The following is a 16312-nucleotide window of genomic DNA, read 5'->3' as shown; positions in this document are numbered from 1 at the left end:
TATAGGAGAGTTGTGGGGGTTGTTTTGCTTGTTTGTTTTCATTTCTTTTTCTTGTTTACGGGTATTTCATTTTAAAGTTAGTCCCTGTTAAGTAATTGGAGATTACAGAAAGATTGCATTGTATTTTCACTTGGTCTCAACTGAAGACATTGAGTAAGGTATCCCCCCATTCTACTGTCTCATGATTTTTTAAAATTTGTTTTTAATTGGAGGATAATTGCTTTACAGTGTTTTTTTGTTTTTAAAAAGAAACAGAAAAAGACAAATTTGACCTAGCAAACAATGCATCAGTGTGTGTGTGTGTTCTGTAGACTCCTTGCATCTACAGAACATCGATATTCCTGCAGGATTTAGAACAAGACCATATACTCGGCTAACCCCGCCTTCCCCAAAACAGAAGATTCCACCTAGGAAAACACAGGTGATGTATACACAAGCACCAACCAACCATTAGAACTAGTCAGACTAATGGGTTTGTTTCAGCTATCTGGCCAATTCCACTGTGGAGTAGATGTGAGGAACACAAGATGCTGAAACTAAATGGGAAACATTTCAAGGTCAGCCAAGAAGCCGCCAATCTTGTTCACCTGACTCTGTTGACTGATGTGCCTTGATGGCTCCATCCAAGTCTTTGCTGAGGTGACTGATTTTCCTTCACCTGGCATGCATCAGTGATTGGCTATCTGAGACCTGTAGAGCTAGAATTTTTTGAGCTACAAGAAATAGAGACCAACATAACCTGAGCTGAGGCAGCAAAGGGAAATTCATTCAAAGGATATGGAATTGTTTCCCAGAACTCCAGAAGACCTTGTTCTGTGTCCCATTTTTGTTCTCCCCAGCACTTCTTCCCAGTTCGCAAGGCAGAAGGAAATGGTCATCCCGGGTTCCCAACTTCCCACCAAGCCTCTTCTAGAGACCATTCCTGCCTGTACTAGAACCTTTGGGTCTCAGATTCTGAGGAGAAAGAATGTGAATCACCAAGTTTGGATCGGGTATCTGTGCTGGCCCTTCCAACCATTGCTGAGAAGGATGCTGCATGGCCCAGACACACTGCTGCTGCTGCTAAGTCGCTTCAGTCGTGTCCGACTCTGTGTGACCCCATAGACGGCAGCCCACCAGGCTCCCCCGTCCCTGGGATTCTCCAGGCAAGAACACTGGAGTGGGTTGCCATTTCCTTCTCCAATGCATGAGAGTGAAAAGTGAAAGTGAAGTCGCTCAGTCGTGTCCGACTTGCAGCGACCCCATGGACTGCAGCCTGCCAGGCTCCTCCGTCCATGGGATTTTCCAGGCAAGAGTACTGGAGTGGGGTGCCATTGCCTTCTCTGCCAGACACACTACAGGGGTTCATAGCCAAGAGTGAGGGGGCAATTCAGGAAGTTCTCTGTGAGCTGGGCAGAATCTCCCAGAAAGTATCCAGAAAAGGACTGGATTGTCACAGCCAGAGACAGCTGGCTGTGAACCAGCCCAACACACAAAGCCAAATGGTTCCCATTGTACTCCCGGTCATGCCCTCTCCTCGGGTGAGAGGCTGGCACCCAGTGGGGATTGACACCCTGTGGCTATACAACATTCTGAGAGAAGAGCCCTGGCTACCCTCCCTGCGAGCATCCTGTTTTCATCTTCGTCATACTGTTTATTAAAGACCATGGCGGTGGTGGTTTAGTTGCGAAGTCGTGTCCAACTCTTGCAACCCCATGGACTGTAGCCTGCCAGGCTCCTCTGTCCATATGGATTCTCTAGGCAAGAATACTGGAGAGGGTTGCCATTTCCTTCTCAAGGGGATCTTCTCGACCCAGGGATCAAACCCAGGTCTCCTGCAAACTGCAGGCAGATTCTTCACCAACTGAGCCACAAGGGAAGCCATTACAGTCTGTAATTCTACATTTATTTATAAAACATGTTCAGTAAGCATCTGTCTACCACTCAACCTGACACTATGAGGTCAGATACTATACTGGTTTTAATCACATGTCTGGCACCATGTCTGGCATATAATGGATTCTCCCTAAACAGTTGAATGAATGAAGTAATAAATAAGTTAAATAAATAAATGAAGTAATAAATAAATGGAGGAGGCCAGGGAAGTTTTTCCAGATGATTTGGAACATGAGTTGAGGTTTGAAGGATGAACAAGAGTCTTTTGGGAGAACAAGTGGTGAGAGAGTTCCTGGAAGAGAGAATGACAAGGACAAAGTCAAGGAGGCACAGAAGACAAGTACCATGGAGACTGTGAGGCAGGTTGGGACAAGAGATCTGGCTGAGAGGGAAGGTGAAGGCCATCTCATGCAAAGCCTTGTGTAGAGCTTGGAGGATTTGGAGCAAGGAAGTACGTGTCTAGATTTTAGACAAATCTATCTGATGGGAATGTGGGGACTGGATTAGGGGTAGGAATGTTAGGGAGTTTATGTGGTCATCCAAAAGAGAAAAGAAATGGCAGTGGGAGTGGGGAGGGAAAGATTTTAAGAGCTATGAAGTAGAATCAGCAGAAACTCAGAGGATACATGTCTTATCTTCCCAGCGGGCTTTCCAAGTGGCTCAGTGGTAAAGAATCTACCTGCCAATGCAGGAGACACTGGTTCAATCCCTGGATCAGGAAGATCCCCTGGAGAAGGAAATGGCAACCCACTCCAATAGTCTTGCCTGGAGAGTCCCATGGACAGAGGAGCCTGGCAGGCTACAAAGAGTCAGACATGACTGAGTGACTGAGTATGCATGCACGTATCTCCCCAGCAAGATTGTGAGCTTCTGATTCTGTCTTTCTCATCCCTGGGCTACCAGGGCTTGCAGAGTACCCACTAAGTAACACATGGTAGACATGTGGAAAAAATAAACTTAAGAATGATTGAATGATAACCACTAACCAAAGGCAGAAATAGCAAGCTGGGGTGTGATGCTGAGCAGTATCCTTGGAGGGTTTCCTGGAACCTCCCTACTTATACATTTACCCTGCCTCCAAACATACACAGAGCACCTAACCTTCTTTTATAACCACCTCAATCTCAGCACATGTCAGGCCTCAGGGTAGCATCACTGTTTTGTTGTTTAATTTTGAATTTTAAATTCGTTTCAGTTTTATGGAGATAAATATTAATAGCTGACATATAGCACCATGTAAGTTTAAGGTATAGGGCATAATAATGTGTTTACATATACTTTGAAATGACTACCAATTCCCCACCCTCTGCCTTCCATAACCACAAATCTGATCTCTTTTTCCATGAGTTTGTTTTGATTTGTTGCTTTTACTGTTGTTGGTTTCTTGTTTGTTTTTTCGCTTTCACATATAAATGAGGTCATTTGTCTTTCTTGGTCTGACTTATTTCACTTAGCATAATTACCCTCAAGGTTCATCCATGTTGTCCCCGCAGCAGGGTTTCCTTCTTTTTTATAACACCTCTGTTTAACAGGCTGAACTGGAGTAGATTGAAATGGAATAGAACAGATCTCCTATTCTTTAGAAACTGTCTAATCTACAGACATGAAGGGGCAAGGAGGGGTTGGCAGAACTTCTCTCCCTGCAAAGACTGAGGGTAGATGGGCAGGAATCTGTCCAGGGCTTCTAGAAGGATGACTTAACCTAACTCAGCTGCCCATCTGAGCTAAGCTCCAGGAGAAGGGAGGATAAAATCTTCAATGGTCCAAAACACTGTGATACACATAGGTGAAGACCAGGATCCCAAAGCCTCTAAGAGATGGACTGAGCCTGAGCAAACACTGGAAACTCTAACCTTAGGAGACAACACACAGGAAAGAAGGGTGGACCCAGCTCTGTTCTCGGTAAACATACAATTAATGATGAATGAACAAATCAGCTCATAAACGACTCCTTTCTACCTATTCATGGCAATTTTTTTAAAAAGTTAAGACTAGAAGTATATAATTTTTAATGAATAGAGATACTACATTTTATCTCTTCATGATTTTCTTGCTCTATATTATTTCAAGCCGGAAAACAGTTCATTTTAAACAGTGGTTTCCTTTCAATAAAAAGCCATAGAGGGAAATAAAGAAACTGGATCCGGTCATACAGCCTGACGTTCTCCAAGCCTGGTCTTTCAATCTTCACAGGGAACCTTGCTGTCACCCGTCCATCTGTTGGTGACAGTCACCCCAACAGGAAGTAAAAGGCCCAGAGGGGAAACATTAGTTCATGACTATTTCACACCTTATGTTCGGCCTGAAAATTGTCACTGTCTTCTTAGTCAGCACTTTCCCGTAAGTACGTCGATGGAAATTCTCTACACACACAAATTAGTTTGACTGAATTGAAAATCATGAAGAGGAAAAAAGGAAAAGGAAGGGAAAGCTGCATTTTGTTTAAAAAATAAAAAAGCTAAATAGCACTGTAAATATATTGGCAGGTTTTCTCATGTCTTTTTGTTTATGCAGATTTAACTTAAATATTTCCCCATGGTACTGAAAACCTCTGCCCAAACATTACTTTTAGCAGTTGTATGATATTCCTTCAAGTAGCTGGGCCATGGGTTATGTAAGTAACCACTAGCCTCGGGGCCAATCACAGGTGTCATATATTGCTAGATTACACGCAATGCTGTAATGACTCTCCCTGTGCCTAAGGCTGTTTTCATATATCAGGTTAACTAGCTGGGAGGGATTCTGGGACAAGCAATTGAGGCGGGTAATAGACATACCCCATGCCCATTTTCTAAGACATTGCCTTTTTGTGCCTAGGACAGATGAAGAGGCAGGACCGAGACTGTGACTTTTCCAGCTTGAAGAACCATCTAACCCAAAACTCTCCCACGACTTGCTGCTTCACAATCTCCAGGGCAGGGTTCAGGCATCTGTGTTTTTCAGCCCCTCCAAGGGAAAAACCACTGGGCCACACCACACATGGAGAAGGCCTCACGGGGAGACAGCTGACAGTGGACTCCACAGGTCAGGACTCATCACTGAAAATGACTGAAGCCGGCTGTAGATAATTTAAACAGCAGAAGAAGACTGGGAGAAGCAGGCTCAGAAGTAGGGAAAAACCCAGGAAGCCAGGAATTGGGGTAGAACACACTGTGGCCAGTCCTGGAGCCACCTCTGCCTGCTGACCCCACGGCCACCAGGATACGTTCTGATCTGCCCCGACCTCTGGACATCACTCACCCCACAATCCCTGTATTAGGCGAGGACACAGGGTTAGCTGAGCATGGACTGGTGCCCATGCACATGGTACCCAAGCCCCCTCCCTTCCTAATGGGGAGGCAGAGCTTTCCCTCCCCCTGCCCCCCAAATAGGAAGAGTATTTGAATACCAGGTCACCTGGGAAGACAAACATCTTCTATACACACCCTTGACCTTTCTAACTCGGCCTGATTTCCACAAAAACCCTGAGAAGGAGGCAAAGCAGGACTTACTCGGCATCTCACCAACAAGGAAACTGAGGCTCAGATTCCTTCCTTACTGAGGCTCAGTGACCAACTTACCAACTTGATAACGAGAGTTCTTTCCGCTCCTCAGAACTACCTGTTTGTGGTCTGATGCTGTGGAATGTTGACACCAAATGTCTCACTTGAGCAACGTGTTATTAGAAGAGCATGCACCATCTCAATCATTAGGTACTCTACTTCCTAAACATACTGATCTGCACATCGTTTGTCTGATTTTGTTATAACAACAAATACTTTTCTCTCCTGGAGAAAATGCTCAGCACCATGAGCTCTTCTGTTCTGCCATTCATTGTATTAAATTTTAATACCCCAATGTGTAGATTAAAACTTAGAGGTGAAAAATCTAGTCCTTGCAGACAAAACCAAATACCACTTATCATAACATTTATTAGGAATACTATTTGAAAATGTGATTCTGATGTTCATTGGAAACAAAAGTGTTACATTGTTTAGAAGACTGTCTTTCTCTCCTGTCTTTCTCTCCATAACAAAATAGCGCAGATGGGGTGGCTTATAAACAGAAATTCACCTTCTCCCTGTTCTGGAGGCTGGAAGTCCAAGATCAAGGCACCAGCATGGTCGTGTTCCAGTGAGGGCCCTCTTCCTGCTTCATCGCCAGCATCTCTTCCCTGCATTTTCACACAGTGGAAAGGGAGAGGGTTTTTTCTCAGGCCTCCTTTGATAAGACATGAATGTCATCATGAGGGACCTGATCTCATGACCTAATCACCTTTCCAAATGCCCCACCTCTTAATTCCATCACACTGACTGGGGGCGGCTAGGATTCCAACATATGAATCTGAGGGAGACAGGAAGAAATCTCAAAGAAAGAAGCTGGAATTTGTGAATTTCTAGAACTGTGCTAAATCTCAGAAGCACCTAGCTTTTTGTATTCTTTTTCTGGACTTAAAGAACCAACTGTGAGGGGTCCTGGTGGAGGATACAAGGGACTTCTCTGTTGGACAATGGTAGGCCTTGAGATTGGAGGCCACAATACACCATCTGGAGAAAGAAGCACAGAGTGAGGTCGGTGCCCATGGGAAACGCAGGGAGCCAGCAAGTGATGAGGCATTTCCGACTTGGCCTCTGGGTGAAAGGATATTTTGACATGGACTAAAACACAAGTCATTAGTATTTCATCTCCTAAAACTATAGCACACTTGTTCTTGGGCTGGTATCTACATATTTAATAATGACGAACTCTGTATAATAACTAAGAAATGCTTTTCAGATGTTTAGCAAAGTAGAGCTTAGTGTTGTAGACGTACTGTAACTGCAGTGTAAAATAATGGGTATTAACTTAAAACTGGACCAAAATAAAGTAGAAAAATAATTTATTGGTTTTAGTGTGTGGGATTATAGGTGAGTTTTTTTCTGTAAATATTTATATTTTTACAACTTAAATAAAATATTTTTCTGTCTTAAAAAAATATTGTATCTTCTTTATTAGCAGCACAGTGGGTGATGGACATCCTTCCCTATTTCTCAACCCTAGCCTCAGTCCTCAACCCCAAGAATTTGGTGAAATTGAGTAATCAGAAATGGTGTGTGGATCCAGGATGTCTGGATCCAGGAACACATTTTTTATAACAAAATAATGGTATGTAATTATATATTCTTACTTATGTTTGTACAGTGAAAGTGAAATATGCATAAGGAAAAGAATCTAGGGTATAACTCATACTACTGTCATCTCTGGGAACAGAAGAATTATAAAGAACAACACTTTCTACATTATATATTTTGGTAGATTTGAACTGTCTTCAACAAGCAACTGTGTCTTTTGTCATCAGGCAAAATCAACAAACAATGAAGATAAATGTCATCTTTAAATGGTAATTTTCCCACGTGTCAAACCAAGCAGATACCGGCCCATGAAAACATCTCTTCCCACAAAACAACCAACAGCCCCGATTAGGGCCACAGAAGAAACTGAGTCACATCTCGCCTTCCCACCCTCCTGCCAAGCTGCAGTCACAGGCTCATCCTCCTGATCTGCCCCAAGCCCACTAGGACCAGGAGAAGGAGCCCCCGGCAGTATTTTCAGTTGGCAGCTTTCAAATGTCAATGGGTTAAAATGGATCAATGGATGAAGAAAAGATGGTTTCCCAGACTGTCATCAGGGGAGAAAGTCCATCCTCTGTGGCCATTTTCACGTTTCCCAGAGACTCAATAGAGAAATGTGTATAATATATAAATAATAGAACATCAAGGTTGAGAGAAGAATCTGGGAGTTCCTAATGACCTGACGAGAAGATGAATGAGGGAAGAAATAAGGTGAATGTGAAGCGATCTCATTCTGGATGGTTATTAGAATTATGAGCAAACGGCCCCGGGCTTTTAAGTCAAGTCATACTGCTCCAGAGTTACTGTTTGGAGACGCACAACGGGACGGGAGAAGCTTTTCATGCTCAGGCATCTCAGCCGAAATGTCAAGAATGTTGTCCAGTTTAAAAACTGACTTAATAACATTAGTGTCTCCTGCCTGAGCCAGGAAGAGACCTCTGTGGTGCCAGATGTCAGCACACAATTTCTCTCTCTGCCCAGCCAATTCATCTGAGTTTCTAAGTCCCACGGGGGTGGGGTGGGGGTATGGGGTTGGCTGGATGTCCACCCAGGAAGCCAGTTAACAGCCTAAGGTGTGGCAAGCTCCAGGCCTCTGCTCCAGGCCCTCAGTCAAAGAGTCCAGAGGAAATGCCAGCTGTCCAAACAGTTCAGGGGTCTGTCGCACCTTCCCCGGGCAGAGACAAAGGCCTGGGAAGGCAAGCCTGCTGTCTGACCCACCTCTTAGCACGAGACCCAGGTTATGAGCAAGAAACTGAGATGTATCAAAGAGGCTCACAGAGCTGGCAAGGGCAGAACTGAGCACCAGAACTCAGGGAGAAGACATGTGGGGCCTCTTGCCCTGAGTACTGGGGATCCAGCTGTGCTGCGCTTAGTCGCTCAGTCGTGCCTGACTCTTTGTGACCCCATGGACTATAGCCTGCCAGGCACCTCTGTCCATGGGGATTCTCCATGCAAGAATACTGGATGCCATGCCCTCTTTCAGGGGATCTTCCCAACCCTGGGATCGAACCCAGGTCTCCCGCACGGCAGGCAGATTCTTTACCATCTGAGCCACCAGGGAAGCCCAAGAATACTGGATTGGGTAGCCTATCCCTTCTCCAGGGGATCTTCCTAACCCAGGAATCGAACCAGGGTCTCCTGCATTGCAGGTGGATTCTTTACCAAGTGAGCTACCAGGGAAGCTAAACACCCAGCCCTTCCATCCCCTGCCCCCACCCACTAACCTCATAGCCTGGAGGTAAAACTGACAAATGACTACAAATAAAGATACATGATAACAGCTCGGAAGGAAAGATAGTCTGAGAAGCCTCCGCCAGGAGACCAGAGTCAGACTGGGGCTAAGACTTCCTCAGGGGAGTGGTATTAGGCTGGAAGCTCCAGGCTGGGGAGGAATCCAGTGCTCCAGACTAAGGAAGAGCATGTGTCAAGGTCCTAGGCTGGAAATGTCCTTCAGATGATTACCAAGTGGAAAAAAAATGTAACATGGCTGGAGAGTTGTAAGGAAGGACCAGAGGGTCACAGACAGGACTGCTGGGGCCAGGGAGGCAGCACAATGAGCAGCGGCAAGAGCCTGGGCTTTGGAGCCCGCCAGTCTTGGGTTCAAATCCTGACTCCACCTGCAATCAGCTGTGTGATCCGAGTAAGTGACTTTACCTCTCTGAGCCTATCTCTTCAAACACACACACACAAAATAGGGAATAATCCCTAGGTCTCTAGGTCAACGTCAGGGTTAAATGCTGGGGTCCAGCCCCGGCTGATCCAGGGTATTCGAAGCGGGGACGGCGTCGGCGAGGATAAGGATACAATAGCTTCAATTAGATATTAATTAAAGATATAAAGAGTAATAGAATGAGGAGAGCTCAGTAGGAAAATTCGGTGGAGAAAAGAGGCTGAGTAGCTTGGTTTACGCGGGAGACCAATAAAACTTCAAGACAAGAAGTTTGCACAACTTACGTAGGCCGCAGGCGTCTTTGCGTTCTCCCGAAGGAGAGGAGACACTGAGGCCTCCCCGGTCGGATCTTAGAAGCCCAGGCATAATTAGCAAGCATGGCGGGTTCCGCGCTCCAGATGGAGACTCAGCCAGAATTTGAGAGAGCGAGCGACATGGGGAGACCAAGTTTCAGTGAACAAGGCCCGCACTTTATTTACCAAAGTAGTTTTTATACCTAAAGTTGTGCATAGAGGATAATGGGGGAAGGGGTGGAGTCATGCAAGGACAGCAGTTCCTGGTCCTAATCGAAGCCAGGCTTTCAAACTTATCATATGCAAAAGTTCAGGTGAATTACATCATCTTCTGGCCAGGAGGCCTGTTAACGTTTTAAGAAACTTATCTTTCTCTAAAGGTGATTATTCCAAAGTCAGGCACCAGCCTCCAAAAAAGCATTGGACAAAGCTGCATTCCTATAGGGCAAAGGTGAGGTGGGCTCAATCAAGAAAACAATTAACTCAAGGGTCCAACGTTACAAACATTGAGGCTACTACTTACATTTCTATACACCCATTATATCAATCAATACACTGCCAAGGACACAGTAGGTAAGGAGTATGGAGGCTTAGCAGCAAACATTTGCTCAATAAGTGAAAAACCCTTCACCAATACAATTTCTAATCAATCTTTTAACTACTCAAAATAATCTGTGTTTAGACAGTTTAGAACATCTCCTGCCTCTCACAGTTGGGAGGCTCTGAACTATCACATGTGGCCGGAAAAACCTATTCAAGCAGGCTAGAGGATTTCCAAAGGAGTTTGTAGGTTGAAACACTGTCACACCCAGGAATTATTAACTGGAGCTGTAAGCTAACTCTTTTTTCAGAGAGAGGTAGTGGGGGACAGCCCCTGTAAAGTCAGAGGTGTAGGTGAGAGCACAAAGCCGAAAGTAGGCAGACTCTGGCTTGGGGGTAGATGCTCAAGAATTTCCAGGGGGACTCATGATGCTCGATCCCGCCTTTGTGTGTGCCGAGCCTCCTTCCTCATGACCTTTGCCATGGGCGGAGCTCCTGCTCCCGGCAGTGATAGAATTCCAGTTGAGCTATTCCAGATCCTGAAAGATGATGCTGTGGAAAGTGCTGCACTCAATATGCAATATGCAATATGCACTCAATATGCAATATGCCGGTTCCCGGCAGTTAAATATAACACACACCAAGTGCTTTCCCTGGTGCTGGTAGCATTTGGGGGGCCATGTCTTAGGACAGACTATGCTAGATTGCAGGAAGGCCAAAACCATGACATCTTAGAGGTGTAATACCATAAAGGTTTATTTCTTACAAAAAGTCAGATGTGGGTCAGTCTGCCCACCTTTGTATGGAATATTTGGCTCCAAGTTCTCTGTGGCAGAAGCAGAAAGAAAGATAGAGGGAGCTCCTCAGTTTTTGACTACCTTAGCACAGAAGCAACCCTGGCGGCTCAGCTGGTAAAGAATCTGCCTGCAATGTGAGAGACCTGGGTTCGATCCCTGGGTTGGGAAGATCCCCTGGGGAAGGGAATGGCTACCCACTCCAGTATTCTGGCTTGGAGAATCCCATGGAGAATTCCATGGTCTGTATAGTCCATGTGGTTGCAAAGAGTCAGACACGACTGAGCGACTTATACAAGGGCTTCCCAGGTGGTGCTAGTGGTAAAGAACCCGCCTGCCAATGCAGGAGATGCAAGAGACACGGGTTTCATTCCTGGGTCATGAAGATCCCCAGGAGAAGCGCATGGCAATCCACTCCAGTATTCTTGCCTGGAGAATACCATAGACATAGGAGACTGGCAGGCTACAGTCCAGAGGGTCGCACAGAGTCGGACACTGAAGCGACTTAACACACACACCCAACAGGTGTCACTTCTGCTCATAGTCTATTGGCCAGAAGTCATCACATCGCCCAATCCAACTGCAAGGGAGTTGGATTTTCCTCTTACATTGGGAAACATAAGAGGGAATATAGATACTGGATGAGTACCAACTGCTATAAACCACATGAAATTTTTAAAAACTCCTAATATTATTTGACCCAGAGTTCTTACTTTCTTTGAATTCTCTCCAGGGCCCCACAGAGCCATGGCTTTTAGCAGGGAGGCCAGAACTCAGGGACCTAGGGGTCATTTTGTTTGTCTTGCCCTGAGGACTATCCACCCAGTTTGCCTCTCCAGTCCACCCCCAGCGAGGCACCAAAGTTGTCCCCGGCCACCACCGCAGGACAGATGCCCAGATCTGTGACCTCCTCCCACTCTTGCCTGTTTGGGAGCCCTGGGCACGGGCTACAGATCATCTAGGCTGAAACTTCTGCAGAAAATGCCCTTCCTGAGCAATTAGGCCAACACAAACAAATTGGCCCAGAAAATCAGGGTTCCCACAGACACAGGGACTTGATCTTGAAGGAAGACAACATTTCCAGGCTTGTACCTCTTAATCAACACAATTATGCAGAGGCCTCTGCCGACAGTGCCCCGACTAGTCTCTATCCAAGCTGCAGATATTGCTTGAATGGTAACAACCTAATTAGAGGAGGAAGGAGAGTGGAGAGGGAAAGGACAGCCACCCTGCTCTTTTTCGGGAGGCTGCATGCACACGTTCAAAGGAGCCATTCGGGCAAGTGGAGGGCCCTCCAGAGTCCTGAGAGCTCCAGGTGAGAGGAAAATGGCAGCTGAACGCTAGGAAATCAGCACCACCTCCTGTAAACAGTGTACCCTTCCTGCTTCTAATAAGCCTATTTTCCCCCAGCTGGAAGGGGCCAGCAGTGGCAGGGAGGCCTTTGATGTGAGTCACTGGAAGCTTGATGCTGGCGTGGAGGCATTCTGTAGCAGGTTGAGCCCTTTCATCTCAGCAAAAAGGATCACCCCCTACAATCTTGGGCCCACCTGGAAGACAGGTCTTTTACAACAGCGATGCTGGAATCAGCTGGCAAAGGAAAGCAGATGGTTTTGCTTTCACTCCTCTTGATCAAACTAGCCCAGAAGCTGTGTGGCTTCCTGGAGGCAGAAAGGGACGGGTACGGGTGGGGCAGGTGTGGGGAGGCAAGGTTGTCACCAAGGAATAGATTATGCAAATATATTCATTGGTAGAAACATGAATGTTCTTAAGGAAGTCATCTGACTAAATTAGGAAAAGTGATTTTTGATCAATGAGCAGAGTTAGACCAAACTCCCCATAAGAGTCTGCAGCTTTTCCCCCAATCACTGCCAATGAGGCAATTGCCTCTGCTTGCAGAGCCAAGGCCCTGCTCAGCTGAGGACCACGGAGTGGGAGGGGTGGTCACACTCACACCAGCTGCTCACTCAGCATCCCTGAGAAGCCAGGGCAGAGCCAATGTGTCCATTCACTCAACGGGATGTACCAGCAGATCCTAAGCAGAGCCTGGGTGGGTGACCAAGAAGTCCTACACACACACACACTCAACTTTCCATCAGTTGACTTACAGAGCAGCTAAGGATGCTTTTGAACTGTGGTGTTGGAGAAGACTCTTGAGAGTCCCTTGGACTGCAAGGAGATCCAACCAGTCCATTCTGAAGGAGATCAGCCCTGGGTGTTCTTTAGAAGGAATGATGCTAAAGCTGAAACTCCAGTACTTTGGCCACCTCATGCAAAGAGTTGACTCATTGGAAAAGACTCTGATGCTGGGAGGGATTGGGGGCAGGAGGAGAAGGGGACGACAGAGGACGAGATGGCTGGATGGCATCACTGACTCGATGGACGTGAGTCTGAGTGAACTCCAGGAGTTGGTGATGGACAGGGAGGCCTGGTGTGCTACGATTCATGGGGTCGCAAAGAGTCGGACACAACTGAGCGACTGAACTGAACTGAACTGAAGGAGACTTCTAGAAAAAGAACTCAAAGGACGTCAGCACCTGGGGCACAGCTACCTGAAAGCGGTAGGCAGGCATGTCTGGGAGCTGGTGCAGAGGTCAAGTCCAAGGAGGGCCTATGGATCCAGGAAGACAGTCCACCCAGGAAAGGGCCTGGCACTTCAAAGGCCTGAGGACCAGCGAGCGGTGCTTCCGATGGCTGCTTCGCCTGCCTGCCCCCACCCAGCCAGCCCCAGGAGAGAGCAAGGTGGTGAGGCAGAAAATCACAGGAGCTATAGCACCCCGATGCCCAGGCACCCCTGCTTTGGACTCCCTTTTAAAAATGCCAAACCTGACAAAGGGGACAAAATTCCCCACAGCAGGGTAACAGGTGGAGTCCTGAGCAGGCAGGGATGGTGGTCTCCAGAGAAGAGCAGCCCCTCTACAGCTGAGGGCCCAGGGCCAAGGTGGTCTCCCCAGATGGGGGAAGCAGGGCTTAGTCAGAGATATACACTGCGCTGCCGGGTGTGGGGGTGGGGCAGAAATAGTGGCTGCCACAGCACCGTGGTTAGAAAAGGCCAGAGGACCCCGTGGGAATGCAGTGTGACAGCCTGAGACCTGCTGAAGCCCTCGAGTTGGGGGAAAGACAGGGTCCAAGTTCTCGTGATGCTACAGTTGGGGGCACAGGAGAGTGGGGCCTACATAGTAAGGGGCTTCACCTGCACCCAAAGGTTGTGGATGTTTCGGTCACACAAATACTCCTGACACTCACTGTGGCCCAGGTCTTGCACCTAGGGAATATGGGCAAGTCCCTCATCATTTCTGCACTCAAAGTTCCCAGCCCAGTGAAAGTGAAGACAGATGAACCTAAGATCGTAGCAAATGTTGCAGAGTCTCAGCCTAAAGCACTGACCGTGAGGGAGCAGAGAGCGAGCCATGCTGCCTGGGTGAGTGACGGAGGCCTTCTGAGAGGAGGTGGCATTTGAGTTGGGGCTTGAAGGTGAATAGGAGCTCATGAAGTGAAGCTGGAGGAAGAATAAGCCAGGCAGTGAGACCCTGAGTGAAGGACTGCAGGGGGAGGGCAAGTAGGGCTCGGAGGAGCTGGAATGCCTGGTGTCTCACCTGGGGAAGGAAGGGAGGTAGGGTGGGGGTGGAGGAGGGCTGGGAAGTGCCTGAGGCCATGCCAGGCTGTTGGATCCCCACTCAGAACCCAGACATGTGATGGTGTCAGGGCCTCCTGTTCTTCATCGTCTTGCAGTGGACACCCTACAAAGACACCTGTTTCCCAGGGCTGCACTCAGAGTAGGAGAGATACCACTTATGACAGCGACTCCAGAGTGACCTGCTGTCAGCCTGCCGAGCTTGAGGAAGATCAGAGGTGGGAGCAGGACAGAGCCACACAGCATTGCTGCTCTTTCTTTTCAAAGCACACTCTACCCCACTGTAATCTCTAGTCCCCTAGAAAAGGGCTGTTGTTGTTTAGTCACTCAGTCGTGTCCAACTCTTTGTGAACCCGTGGACTGCAGCACACCAGGCTTCCCTGTCCTTCACCATCATCCAGAGCTTGCTCAAACTCATGTCCATTGAGTTGGTGATGCCATCCAACCATCTCATCCTCTGTCGTCCCCTTTTCCTCCTGCCTTCAATCTTCCCCAGCATCAGGGTCTTTTTCAATGAGTCAGTTCTGCCCATCAAGTGGCCAAAGTACTGGAGTTTCAGCTTCAGCATCAGTCCTTCCAATGAATATTCAGGACTGATTCCCTTTCTAACTTCCCCTATTTCTCAGTGGGAGGGGGAACCCAGCTTCCCCCACTCCTGCCCCACACTAGCAAGTTTCTCTACCCTTTCACAACTCCCTTTCCCTGCTCCCCTTTTTCAGATGAGGGAATAAGGCTCAAGGTGGCTGAGCTGCCAACCCAGTGAATATAACTCAGATGTAGAAAGGGGCACACACTCCAGAACGACCATGGCCCCACATCAACCTAGTTCAACCTTGGAGGTAATTTGGCCTCTGTGAAGCCATGAACCTTTTCACTCCACGAGGCCTGGGAGACCCTAACCCAGGGAATGGTCCTGAACTCCTACAAGGACTTTTCCAGCCTGAAATTGTTTATTTATATTTATTTTTGGTTGCACTGGGTCTTTGTTGCTGCGCACAAGTTTTCTCTAATCGTGGCAAGCAGGGGCTACCCTTTGTTGCGGTGCTCAGGCTTCTCATTGCGGTGGCTTCTCTTGTGGAGGAGTACAGGCTCTAGAGAAAGGACTCAGGAGTGGCACGCAGGCTTAGTTGCTCCATAGCATGGAGGACCTGCCAGCACCAAGGATCAAACCCACAGCTCCTGCATTGGCAGGCAAACTCCCAACTACTGGACCAGCAGGGAATCCACAGGCCTGAAAATTTAGCCAGTGATGCAAACTGCTGGCCAAGGAGAGAATGCAGTGGAAGTTGTCACGGGGTTTCCATTTCCAGTGCACCCATTAGTTGAGTGTCCTCACCGTAACTCACCAGAACTTGGGTGACATCTCAGCTGTCCACATCCCAGGCCACACACCCATCATCTCCCACCCTATCCGCTGTAACTGCCACCTAACTTCTCTCCCTTCCTCCCCTTATCACTACCACTCACTTCCTCTATTCTCTATGAGGCAACCAGGAGAAATTTGTGGAATGCACACCTGATTGCATTCCTATTTAAAACCCTTTCAAAGATCCTCATTGCTTTAGGAAAAAACTAAACTCCTTCATGATGCAGAGAACTCTCTCTCCCTGACTGAGTCTTGCCCGTCTCCATTAGAGCCATACTGGATTTCTTTCACTTAGGTTAAACATTCTCCACTCTCTCACCTCTGGACTTTTGCACATGCTGTTCCCTCAGCCTAAAACACTTTCCCCAAATCTCCACTAACTTCTGCAATCCTTCAAGGCTCAGCTTAAATATCACTAGCCCTGGGACTTCCCTGGTGGTCTGGTGGCTAACGCTCTGCACTCCCAATGCAGGGGGCCCAGGCTCAATCCCTAGTCAGGGAACTAAATCCCACATGCCACAACTAAGAGGTGGCATGCCTCAACTAAAGATCC

General features: G+C 47.5%; 2 long non-coding RNA genes across 2 annotated transcripts in view; both read right to left on the bottom strand.

Moving 5' to 3' along the window:
- Window positions 1–5519, bottom strand: part of LOC129655656 (uncharacterized) — a 67916-nt gene extending 62397 nt beyond the window's left edge. Inside the window, exon 1 of the long non-coding RNA XR_008716071.1 lies at window positions 5436–5519. This is a non-coding gene — a long non-coding RNA (uncharacterized LOC129655656). The remainder of the gene's footprint in view (window positions 1–5435) is intronic.
- Window positions 5520–5766: 247 nt separating this feature from the next.
- On the bottom strand, window positions 5767–9927 carry LOC129655655 (uncharacterized). The gene is made up of 2 exons (XR_008716070.1): window positions 9420–9927; window positions 5767–6028 (listed from the first exon to the last, which is right to left on the bottom strand). It is a non-coding gene; the product is annotated as an uncharacterized LOC129655655 (long non-coding RNA).
- Window positions 9928–16312: the final 6385 nt, after the last annotated feature.

This window comes from Bubalus kerabau, chromosome 6 (genome assembly GCF_029407905.1).
Source record: "Bubalus kerabau isolate K-KA32 ecotype Philippines breed swamp buffalo chromosome 6, PCC_UOA_SB_1v2, whole genome shotgun sequence".
Classification (NCBI taxonomy): Eukaryota; Metazoa; Chordata; class Mammalia; order Artiodactyla; family Bovidae; genus Bubalus; species Bubalus kerabau.
This window is presented reverse-complemented; position numbering and strand designations above follow the sequence as displayed.